At 53.8% G+C, this 11,578-nt stretch overlaps 1 long non-coding RNA gene across 1 annotated transcript; it reads left to right on the top strand.

Moving 5' to 3' along the window:
* The first annotated feature begins 1,082 nt into the window (after positions 1–1,082).
* LOC112945415 lies at positions 1,083–1,690 on the top strand. Its single transcript, XR_003249000.1, has 2 exons — positions 1,083–1,294; positions 1,385–1,690. It is a non-coding gene; the product is annotated as an uncharacterized LOC112945415 (long non-coding RNA).
* Positions 1,691–11,578: the final 9,888 nt, after the last annotated feature.

Raw genomic sequence — 11,578 nt, forward strand, 5'->3', positions numbered from 1 at the left:
AACCCGCTGGATTCGGGCAGCTTTGCCACGGAGGATCCCCCCATCGAGGGGGATGTCAGCCTTGTGGGAAGCTCCTGTTCACAGAGCAGGACAAAGAGGGGAAAAGGCTGCACGGATGAGAGCAATCCGTAATCCCGCAGGCAGGCCGCGAGGCAGCTGGGCATATTTAACGTGCAGGTTAGTTCTCCACTAGAAAGCAGCAAACCTAATTTGCTATTACTGGACTAACTCTCTGCTTTTACATATTCTGCCTAATCCCAGCTCCCAAGTTCATCTGCAAAGCAGACGTTTCCATTAGCAGTGCTTAAAACTCAGCTCTGTCAGCACTTCCACGGTGAGTTTGGAGTTGTTTTAACTCCCCATAAAGCATCGGCTCCCAGCTGGAACACAGCACACAAGAGGGGGAGATATATCTACATAAGTCCCATTAACACTTAGCGTTCGTTATCTCCTGGGCCCCGTAGCTGGAAAATGCCTCCTGAGCTCAGTGCAGGAGGCAGCATCTGCACAGATTTACTCTGCAGTCTTTTGGCTGGGGATTTTAGTTAAGGTTTAACTAGACCGGCAGACACTGTTTATCCGGGCAGCTTCTGTTCCAGCTCTAGGTTTCTCTAAAGCATCTCAGAGATGCATTGGCAGAGCTCGCTGGGTGTTAATTACCAGCTACAAGCGCAGCCTCAGATGCAATACGACTTTTCACTCACAATCTGGAATTGAATACAGCTGCAGACAAAGCACCAGGTTGTGTGAAAATGGGAGTTTTCTTTACACCTGCCATCAAACTGGATGAGAGTTTGGGAGCCAGGTGGAGAGAGCAGAGAAAAGGCTATTAAACGTGGGGACAGCTCAGAGAAACAGACTTGGGAAGAGAGCACCATGACTCAGACTAAGTGACTTGTGTATGTGACTGTCTGCTGCACTGTGCGCTGGCGCTCAGCACGAACCGGCCCAGGAAGGCAGGGGAGGTTACAATTCTACCCTGATTCACAGCAGATGTTCTGAGATCCGGGTCCCAACAGCATCAAGCTGCCCTGGCATCTTCCTGCTGTCACTTACAGCCCTTTACTTGGCTTTTCTTGGTTTTTCAGTTGATAGAGAACGAGATGAACTGCAGCCTCTGGTGCCTGTACTCCTTAAGCACTGCTGCCTGGGACCACGCATACTCGGGAGGTCACTACCTTAGCTGAACTCTGCAGGAGGAGGCAGAGGCTTCATCCATCCGGGAGCAACGGGAGAGCTAACACTGTTTAGCAGCAGAGCACGAGCTGCCTCAATTGCAGGCTGAGGGAGTAAGGTAAGAAACAACCACGGCACTTTATCTAGCAACCATTTCTGTGTCTCGCGTTAAACTGGATTTTTTCAGCGACTGCATCTCCCTCCCTAGGAGTCAAGGCTGGAAACATCCTTCTGAGAAATGCTGGCAGAGGCAAAGAGAAACCTGGAGATTCTTCTGCATCACTGATGGGTTCCAAGGCTGCAGCAGAATTTTCTATCCCCTCCCTCCTACTCTCATCTCTAAAGCTGCTAACGTGTGAAGCCTGGGACCTCATGATCCAATGGCGGATAACGAAGAGGGAGCACCACAAGCAGTAGGACTCTTACTACAATCTGCATGTCCACGCGCTGGGCAGCCTTTTCCTGAGATTCCTGGCCGGATGGTGGGTGGAATTACAGCCTGAGGCCACTTCTCTGCCTGGCTTTCGCGAGGCCTCTTCCTGAGGGCGGCAGTGGAGCAGGACAGAGAGGGAGAAGTGGCTGCTTGCAGGGGTTCTCATGACAGGTCCCGCACTCAGAGCAGGGCGTTGAGCGGGACGGGCGCTCCAGAGGCGAGCACGACACGGGTGCCCTGCAGCAGCAACCTGCATACAACGAAGCAGAAGCAAAGGCCCTGCCACTGCGTCAGGAGCCTTGTAAGAGACACAAGCTCTGAGGAGCTTGCAAGCAAAATGAATGGGACAGGGCACAGGGCAAGAGAGTGGGGAGCCACAGTGGTTTGAAAGGCTGTTCTGGTACTGCCGAGCACAGAACAGGTCTCTGAATAAACCCTCTCCAGCCACACACACAGGGCTGCTCATGAGCCCAAGGACTGAACGGTACTCACTGTGAGGAAAAGAAGCCTGTAAGTGAGAGCCTAGTTATTGCTACAAATGCATCAGATGGCCCTCTCCAAGACACAGGTGTTATAAAATGCTGAATATAATTTCTGGACCCGAAATAAACTCAGTCCCTGCCACAGCATCAGGTTCTGTGCTGGATTTTTCTTCCTGTAGCTCCAAGTCTCCTGGACTTTCCTGGAGATGCTGCCTATTTTTAACCTGCCTTGGCACTTATGTTATCATTCATGTCAGAATGAGGCCAGGCATTAAATATAACTTTCCACCCAAACTTCCCAGATTTGTTTAATTTAGTTATTCTAGTGTGCTGCCTACCACACTTTGGGGAGCACTCGGGAACCTGCACTGAGATGAGGCTCCTGCCTCGGAGAGCAGCTGGGCACGTGGCCCTGGCGCGTGTACCGAGGAGGCGCCCGCTCCGCACAGGACAGTCCCCTGCGGCCCCGCGTGCCCCAGAGCGACCCTCGTGGGGCACCCGCTCGTCGGCAGCCCCTAACAGCTGCCATGGGCAGGGCATCAGTGTCTGCTATTAGCACAACCCAGAGCAAGGTCCTCCCGCGTTAAAACCTCTCTAGATCTCAAGGCTGAGAGGTGCTGAGAACATCCAAGGAAATTCCAGGGGTCTTGTATAATGCTTATCAGTCTGACAGCCTAATTGCCTTATAATTCAAACACAATTACAATATATACTGGAAGCAATTACATGCAGATGACTGGGGTGACTCTCATTTCCTCTACATTTTTTTGTGAACCTTTCTTTCCGGTATCAATTCCACTGCTAAAGAAGTTCTGGAAATTATTACTGAACAAAACCACCTTTTATTAAAACCTATTTTAGGAGCTGCGTGTTAAATCCGCATGTGGATACAAAGACGCGCAAGGAATCGCTCCTCCTCTTCAAGGGCTCAATACAAAAGCCTCCTTGCGCTGCCTTCCGGGATTCATGCCAGCCAAGAGCCTCAGAAATGCTGTAGTAATAAAAATGGAACATGGGATAGCGGAGATTACGCCCAGGAAGGGGCTGCTGAGGGGTGGCGGGTGTGTGACCCCTCACAAGGGGCTCAGCTGCTTTGAGGTCTCGTGCAGGAGCAGGAGCAGCAGCGCGTTCCTCTCTGAGGCCGCTCGGCAGACGCGGCCGAGCCCTCAAGGTGCCGTGAGTTACCCCACCCAGCCCCACACCTCCAAGCCACTGGGATTTAACCTATTTGTTCCTTCTATGAACGACTCAGTTCACTCCCTTGAGGAACACAGAAGGATGAAGCAATGACAAGAGCTACTTGAGGAACTGGTCACATCCCGGCTCATGACGTTGTCCTCCTTTAGCGTTTACGTGCTCTTTGGTGTCTGTCTTCAAATGGCTCCAGTGAATCTCTATTACAAAGCAGCAGCTCCAAGGGGAGTGTCAGGAGAGGAGCGGCTCCCCAACAGCCTCGTGCCCACCTGGGCCGGGATCTCTGCGCCGGGAATGGCACGGGAAGAGCCTCTCTGCACCCCAGGGGATGCCGCCCTGTCTTCAGCTGCAGCCAAGGGCATCCCAAGAGCAGGGAGGGCCCAAGCTACATCTAGCTGTTGTTCTTCACCAGGGAGCGAAGAACAGACCCAAGAAGGTGTCCTGTCCTCAGCACCTCCTCCTCTCTCCTCGACACAGAGGGCAATGGGAACTCCCCTGCCTTGCAAGGATGTTGCAGGGCAACTTTCCTGCCTCATCCTAGTGGAATTGTTTCTAGTCCCTGCTTTTCTGTCTCCATGTGGAGATGGATTTCTGTCCCACAGAAGGCAGTACAGAGTGGTATTCACACTGTACAACCTTCCCTCCCATGAAAACGGTGGTTATTTGTTCTGGGCTCCTTTTAATTCATTAGACTGACCAGAAGAGATGAATTCAGGAGCTCTGCATCATCCCAGGAAAAAATCTCCCTGTTTATATTCTGACATGTCAAAGGCCTGCAATAAATGGCACAAACAGCCCTTCCTTCCAAGCACGGTTCATCCATGGGCCTGCCGGAGATGGCAGGAGGGAGCTGTGCACAACCGCAGGGCTACTCCGTAGACCTGCCGCACAGCACATTGGATGGATCGCATGAGCTCCCACTCGGGAGCACAAGCGGATGAATTCTTCCAAGACAAAGGAGCTACAGAAGCAGCGGTACCACCTGGGAGGAAAGCAGGACGAGTCCCACTAGCCCAGGCTGAGGTTGGTCTTTACAAGCACCACCGGAGCCCGGCAGTCACAACCAAACATGCTGAATGCGTCCACAACTAAACGTGTTTGAAGGGACCTCTAGGGATCATCCAGTCCAACCCCCTGCTCCAGCAGGGACACCCAGAGCACAGGGCGGCATCCAGGTGGGTTTGAGACCTCCAGAGAAGGAGCCTCCACAGCCTCCCTGGGCAGCCTGTGCCAGGGCTCTGGCACCCTCACAGTGAAGAAGTTCCTCCTCACGTGGAGATGGAACTGCCTGTGTTGCAACTTACACCCATTACTCCTTGTCCTGTCACTGGCCACCACTGAGAAGAGCTTGGCCCCTTCCTCCCTATATTCCCCCTTCATGAACTTATATATGTCAATCAGATCCCCTCTCAGTCTTCTCTTCAAAGAAAACAGGACCAACTCACTCAGTCTCTCCTGGTACGACAGATGTTCCAGTCCCTTAATCACCTTTGTTCCCTCCGCTGGACCCTCTCTAGAAGCTCCACATCCCTCTTACATTGAGGAGCCCAGAACTGAGCACAGTACCGCGCACGCCGAGCACCGCGGGGCCAGGAGGGAAGGAACCACCTCCTGCAGCACCAACACTCCTTCCCCACTCTCAGAGCCAGGGAGAAACTGGCTTTTTTTTCTTTTTCCTGTTCTTGCAGTCTCTTGTCCCCTTCCCTCCTCGCTGGCTGGTGCCAGACTGCAAAGATGGAGAAAAGCCTATTGCAATTAAACACTTCGTTCCTCGATGCACGGCTTGGTTTGTAAACAACAGCAGCGACCAAAAACTGCAGCTCTCAGCAAAACCAGCCCAGCTTTCTTTGCAAAACACTACAGGTCTCCAGGGAGAAATTGCTCCTCTCATCAGCCTCCTGAGCCCTCCCAGGGGAGCCCATTGCTCCTCTGACCCCTCCTTGCCCCAGATTTAAAGCCTATCAGAGCAGTATGAAGAGGTGCACACGGGCACGGAGACATCCTGGCCTGGAAGCCATTCCTCTGGAAAGGCACTGCCAACTCCTTCAGATAAATAAATAGCACGTCCCCTGCGAGACATCATCTGCAAAGCACTATCGTACGATGCCTCCACTGTCATAATTCCCTATGTCCTTATTGCCCGACAGCCTCCATAAAGAGCCGGCAGGTTTATGTGCCACTTAAAACCAACCTATTACCAGCAGCAAACTTCCCTCAACAAGTTCCTGTGTGCCTGGACTCCAAAGCAGGAGAGGGGCTGCTCAGCGCCACGGCCGCACATCCCGGCACAGCCCCGGAGGTTCCTGCTCCGTGTGCAGAGTCCCATCGTCCCCCGCGGTGTTCGGGGCAGGGCCAGGGGCTCCTGCTCCCTGTGCAGAGCCCGATCGAGCGAGGCGCCGTTACACCAGGAGCGGGACAGCAGCAGCATCTCCATGCTGCAAGACATGGGTGATGCCTCCCCGTAGGCTTGGCGTCGAGGGAAGCGGGTTCTCTGTAGACACAAACCAACACTGATACCCGCGTGGCATCGCGTGGCTCCGGATCGGATCCCGCGGGCGCCGCGGGAGGCTGCTGTGGCACGGGGCAGCGGAGGCCACCGGCACGGGGCACAGCCTGGCAGCTCCCCATTCCCAGACACAGCGGGCAGCAGGTGGGGCAGCTCTGCTGATCTACTGCTCTGGGTGCTGCTTTCCACAAGCGGCAGCGGCCAGGGGACTCAGCGGGTAGAGCCCCTGCAACGGGCAGGGAGCTCCGAGCACAAAGGGGAGGACACCTCAAGCTCTCTGCGTCTTTCCAGAGGCCCCATACACAGAACTCCGATCACGCAGTGATTTTTGTTTCAAAATATTAAGATGTGCGGCTTTTCTTTTCTGCCAAAAGAGATCAAAACATAAAATGCAGGCGCAAGCCCACTGCCCTAAATTGTCCCATCTGCTTCATGATCCATTTTTATGTGACCAAGGCTACGGTATTTGTTTTATTTCCAAAGAACATATGGCTGATTTTGAAAACCTCAGCCCCTCAGCACCAGGGCCAGCCTTGCAGAAGGGCCCAGCGCTCGGCAGCTCTGCGGTGCCGCACAGGGCTGATTCCTGGAGGAACCGGTCACCCTGGTCGGGCATGAGAAATCCCTGGAAAAGCTGCCCTTGCTTGGGAGAGCTGCAAAGCAGAAGAGCAAGCTGCCGAGTGCAGGAATACCACCCGCCTGTCCCCAAAGCAAGGAAGCCTTGAATCCAAAAACCAGAGAGCAGAAATAAAACAGAAATAGAGAGGGGGGGGGGGGGGAGGGGGGGGGGGGGAGGGGGGGGGGGGGGGGGGGGGGGGGGAAGGGCAGCATAAAAGGTTTGAATAAATTTCCTCGTTGGTTTTAGACTAGTAACACCATAAACGCCACTGAATAAATCACCCACAGAGCAGGGAGCTGAAATAATACAGGGGAAAACCTGACTTGCCATTCATCACACTCACCCTGACGTGTAACAAATGCCTCCCATTCAATGCAAATGAATGAGCACAGCGAGCGCAGCAGAGCGTGCTGCTCTGGGGCTCCAGCTCCCCCTCCAGCCACCCCCTGCCCGGTGCCACCTTCTCCCAGGGACATCAAAGCCGCCCTGGCTGCACATGGGGCTGTTGTCCCCACCGGTCCCCAGGGCACTGGGCTCTCTGGGCTGCCGTTTGGAGCTCCTATAAACCCCGGGTCTCAGTGATTGCCCAGGGGTAGTTGGAGCAATGTGAAAACAGGTGATAAATATTAAGCGAGTGAGATGAGAGACACAGAATGAAATGTCTGACAAAACCTTAATTAGAGCCTCCTATATACACTGCAAAAATATATGAAGCCGATAGCAGCACTGGGGGTTGGAGGCTTTCTACAGTGTGCTTAGGTTAAAATAAACATTTATTTTAAACACAGGCACGTCATTCGACTAGCTAGTTTAAAGTCAAGATAGGTGCATAGCTTACAGTGAATAATCTACTGCATGTACTTATTCAAACTTCTTTTTAGCCTGGACTTTTTACAGAAAGAAAAGCTGGTTATTGCTGTTAGTCATCTCCTAATACCTCTCCAATGTCTTGACCAATTTCTCTGGGATTGAACGCAGGAATAAAGGGCTCGGGAACGTCTCGCTCCTCCAGGCGCACTGAACGGCTGCGAGCCCCACTTGTGGGAGAACGGCTACAAAAGCCAGGGCCGGGGCCGTCGGGGCTCTTAGGCTGCTCTTGGCCTGCTGGAAACCCTCCCACCTCCAAGGCCCTGAGCAGGCCCGGCGCGATCCCTGCTGCGCTCCGGGCACCACGGTCCCCTGCAAGGCGGTACCGGGCAGCAGCGGCTGCGAAGGCCTCGCGAGGCAGCTTGTCCGGGCCGCCTGCTCCGCGGCCTCACGCCCCGCACAGCCCTGTCAGAGCTGTCTCCTCTGTTCGGAAACAGCTGCAGTGCCGGCGCTGCCACGTCGCCCCGCGTGACCTCCCCCATGGCTCACACTGTCACCTGCTGCCGCAGCGCTGCCAGCCTAAGGGCGCTTTTCTCAGGGAGTGAGTGGATCCCTGCTGGGATTTTCAAGGCTCTGCGGTGTCAGGAAGGTCACTCTCCCACCCTCCTGCAGGCCAAGGGCGCTACCAGCCAACGCCGCCTGCCAGGACGCATCAGGAACTGGCCCCCAAAACCTTCTCAGCTTCCCCGACACCATAAGGGATTTCATGGTGGGGATTTGGGATTTTGTGAAGAGACCGATAGGCTGCGGGTCGCACCATGAGAGCAGCAAGAGCAGGAAATTCCCCTCTCTCCTCCTACTGAGCGTCCGTCACGCAGCCCTACAGTGCCACAGGCTGCACAAGAGCTTCATGCACTGTCAACAGGCCCATCTCTTGACCCAAGTCAGCTGTTTGCAAACTAAAAGCTCATGGCACCAGGTTCCAGGAGCTACGCTGGCGCTCCTCGCAAGCACGCACTGCCAACCATGGGTGTAAGTTGAAACCCAGGCAGTTCCATCTGCACATGAGGAGGAACTTCTTCACTGGGAGGGTGCCAGAGCCCTGGCACAGGCTGCCCAGGGAGGCTGTGGAGGCTCCTTCTCTGGAGGGCTTCCAAACCCGCCTGGATGCCGCCCTGCGCCCTGTGCTCTGGGTGTCCCTGCTGGAGCAGGGGGTTGGACTGGATGATCCCTAGAGGTCCCTTCCAACCTCAACCATCCTGTGACTCTGTGACTGTGTGAGCCGGCTCGGGCGCCCGAGCTCCGCAGCACCCGCAAACTGATCGGGTGTCGCCTCTGCCTGCGGCTCTGTGGGTGCCACCCAGCAGGATGGATGTCCTGCTTTGCATAATGCTTGTACTGCGAATATTATTAACCTCATACATCACCGGGGAACGCGCGCAGCTCCCGCTCACAGGCAGCACCGCAGCCAGCCCTCTTCCATCTACTTCTATAAACAGAAACAAGGGCCATTTAATAAGCAAGAGGCAGCTGGTGTCTTTAGAGGTAAAGGTTTTGCATTGAATTTTTTCCCCTTTACAAAAGATAAACATGCCTGGGAAACTTCCTGCTATGGATTTTAATCTTGTCCACTTCTCAGAAGCAGAGTCAAGCACTGGTCAGTAGTTGGACGGGAGATCTAAAGGGAAAGGAAAACCACAGTATGGAGGAGAGAAGTGCTGGTGACTTGGCTCCCTGGACCAATGCTCCTCTCTGTGAGCCAGCCCTGATCCCCGCTGCATTGAGGGCTGAGCAATAACCACAGCTGCTGGAGGCTTCTGCTTCCCATGGGATGTGGAATCGGAGCAGGACAGCATCTCCTCAGGAACCAAAGGGAGGAAGGCAGCAGAATGACTTAATGAGAGCCAGGAAACCTTTCAAGTTCTTTATGAAAATACCTACCTTGATTATAAAACCTCCCATCAGTCTCTTCCCAAAAGCAAGCATTAGCCGAGGGGTAACTACCTGATACCCAGGTAGTATCCTGCTCCTCCCCCTAAATCTGTGCAGCAATCACACCTGCAGACAGGGTGTTTGTGGCCCTCCTGAGCTGCCCCGTGCTCAGCATGGGGTTTTGAACAACTCTCCATGTGCTGTTCCGCAATGCCTGAATTTCCCTGGTGAGTAAAACGATTTCTGTGTTCACTAGCCTGTAAAGCACTTGGAAATCTTTCAGATGAAAGGCCCTCATCCAAAAGTGTATAATAAGATTTCATTATTGTATCATTTATTCTCATTATCGCTAATAGCCGTGGTTGTATAAAACGTTCTTCCTGTGATCAGAAGCGACTCTCCAGCAAACACCCCAGCCCACAGAGGCTGAGGACAAAGAAGGCACCAGGGAACAGGCGGCCGGGGCTCGCGCAGCTCTTCGCAGTTCCCCAAACAGCCTTTGAAGATTTTAATTAGGAGCGTGTGGAGCCGCGTTACACCAGGGCTGGAATGGATCCAGAGGTATAGAGGACACGAGGCAACCTGTGAGCCTTCCTTCACTGTGGAAATAAGGCTTTTTTTCAACTGAAATCCATGAGGAGCTCATCAAGGGAGCTGGGAATGGGCTGGCTGGAAGGGCTGGGGGTCCCTCTCTGGAGGCAGGAGAAAAGAAAAACAGGAGAGAAGAGGCTGAAGTAGTGGGTAGAGGGTAGGGAAAAAAGCATTGCTAATTCAGGACAACCAAGGGGCCGTAGAACTAATCCTCCTACAGAAATATATGAACTAAGAGTAGGATTTACAAGCAAGAGAGATACAAGGAACAGCTGGCTGAGTGGTGTTTGAACGGCAATGGAAAGTGTTTACAGCGCTGGCAAAGCAACCTGACAGGCAAGAAAAGCCTAGTCATCATTTAGGGCAAGAAATAAATGAGGTGACAGCTGTAGGATCTCTCACCACCTAGAGGAATTGAGAACGAGGGACTTTGCATCATCCCTGCGCTTTGCCTGTGTGCTCCAGACGCTGGAATTCAGGGCCCCGTATTCCCATGGAGCCACTCGTGGCCATACACGTGGCAAACAGCGCGGTGACAAAGAAGGGACCTTCAGGTAAGGCTGGGGGCAGCAGAGGGACAGGGAGGCACCTGGACCTGTGTTGTGGCAGGAGGACCAAGAGCAGGAAAACGCAGTTAGGACTGGATTTGATTTGGTCACACAGCACCCTTCAGCCTGTGGCAACGTCCGGAGCTAGGCCGGTATAAAGAGAGAAGTCCGTCTCTAGATTTAAAGGAGCAGAGAAGATTGAGATCGCACTGCAGAGCCAAGGTCACGAGTTTGAAATACACAGGTAAGGGAATGGTTCAACCCAAATACACTGACAGCAAGGGAGTTAATGCCCAGCTTTGCAAGTTCCATTTGAAAAATAACCAGAGTAAAACCCACATGTTTTCTCCACCGGTGCCAGACCAAAGGCTATATATATATATATGTATATGTATCTGTATATGTATATGGTATCCCTGCTGCCAGCCCAGGTGAGATCCAGTCTTCAGTGACACAGAGAAGCGGAGGTTGCTCTGTTCAGCTCTGAGCTGACAGGCATCCTCTTTCCTGGGTGACAGATCCAAGCATCCCAAAGGAGACTTGAAAAAACCCTCTCAAGATGTTGTCAGAGCCTTTCATCAGAATGGCTGCGAATAACTAACATCACTGAACAGCAACTGCTTTGTTCCTTTGATCACGGCTGGCCCTCGAGTCAGGGATGAACTGAATATTCCCTAGCTGGTGTGACAGCTCAGGACTGCTGCTCAGTCAGATGGTTGGCGAGGGCCCGTGTGCAGCTCGGAGCAGACGGGAGACACAGCGACCCAGCAGTGGTGGCAGCAGCATCCTTGGCTGGTGCCCAGAGGAGAACGTGAGCCCCAGGCTCTGGGGTCGCAGGAAGCACGACCTGCTGCCCAGAAGGAGCTGCCGCCACACAGCAAGAGCATTTCCCGCCGTGGCTTTGCTCCTTTCCAGCGCTACCGTCCAGGCTGGTACCCCCTGCAAGTCTGAGAGCCATGGATACTTGGCGGTGTCTCCATCCACAGGCAGGCAACCGTGGGGCCAGGCGGGCACTGGGTGACACGGGCCCCAGTGCCCAGCACTTGGCTTCACCCGTGCAGCCCCCACTCCCTATGGTGCTGCCGGCTCCACAGTGGCCTCCATGTGCTGAGCACGGCACTGGCCCAAGGAAGCGCAGGGCTGGACAGGACTCGTGAATCTGATGATCTCCTGACATCCCTTCCGTACCCGCTGCTTGAGAGCTCTGACTCTGAATACAGTTTTCTGGCTCACCCCCAAAAATGGAACAAATGACAGTGACTTTGGTTACAAAACAGCAGCACTCTAATT

This window comes from Nothoprocta perdicaria, unplaced genomic scaffold, assembly GCF_003342845.1.
Source record: "Nothoprocta perdicaria isolate Ctin4 unplaced genomic scaffold, notPer1 scaffold_189, whole genome shotgun sequence".
In the NCBI taxonomy this organism is placed as follows: Eukaryota; Metazoa; Chordata; class Aves; order Tinamiformes; family Tinamidae; genus Nothoprocta; species Nothoprocta perdicaria.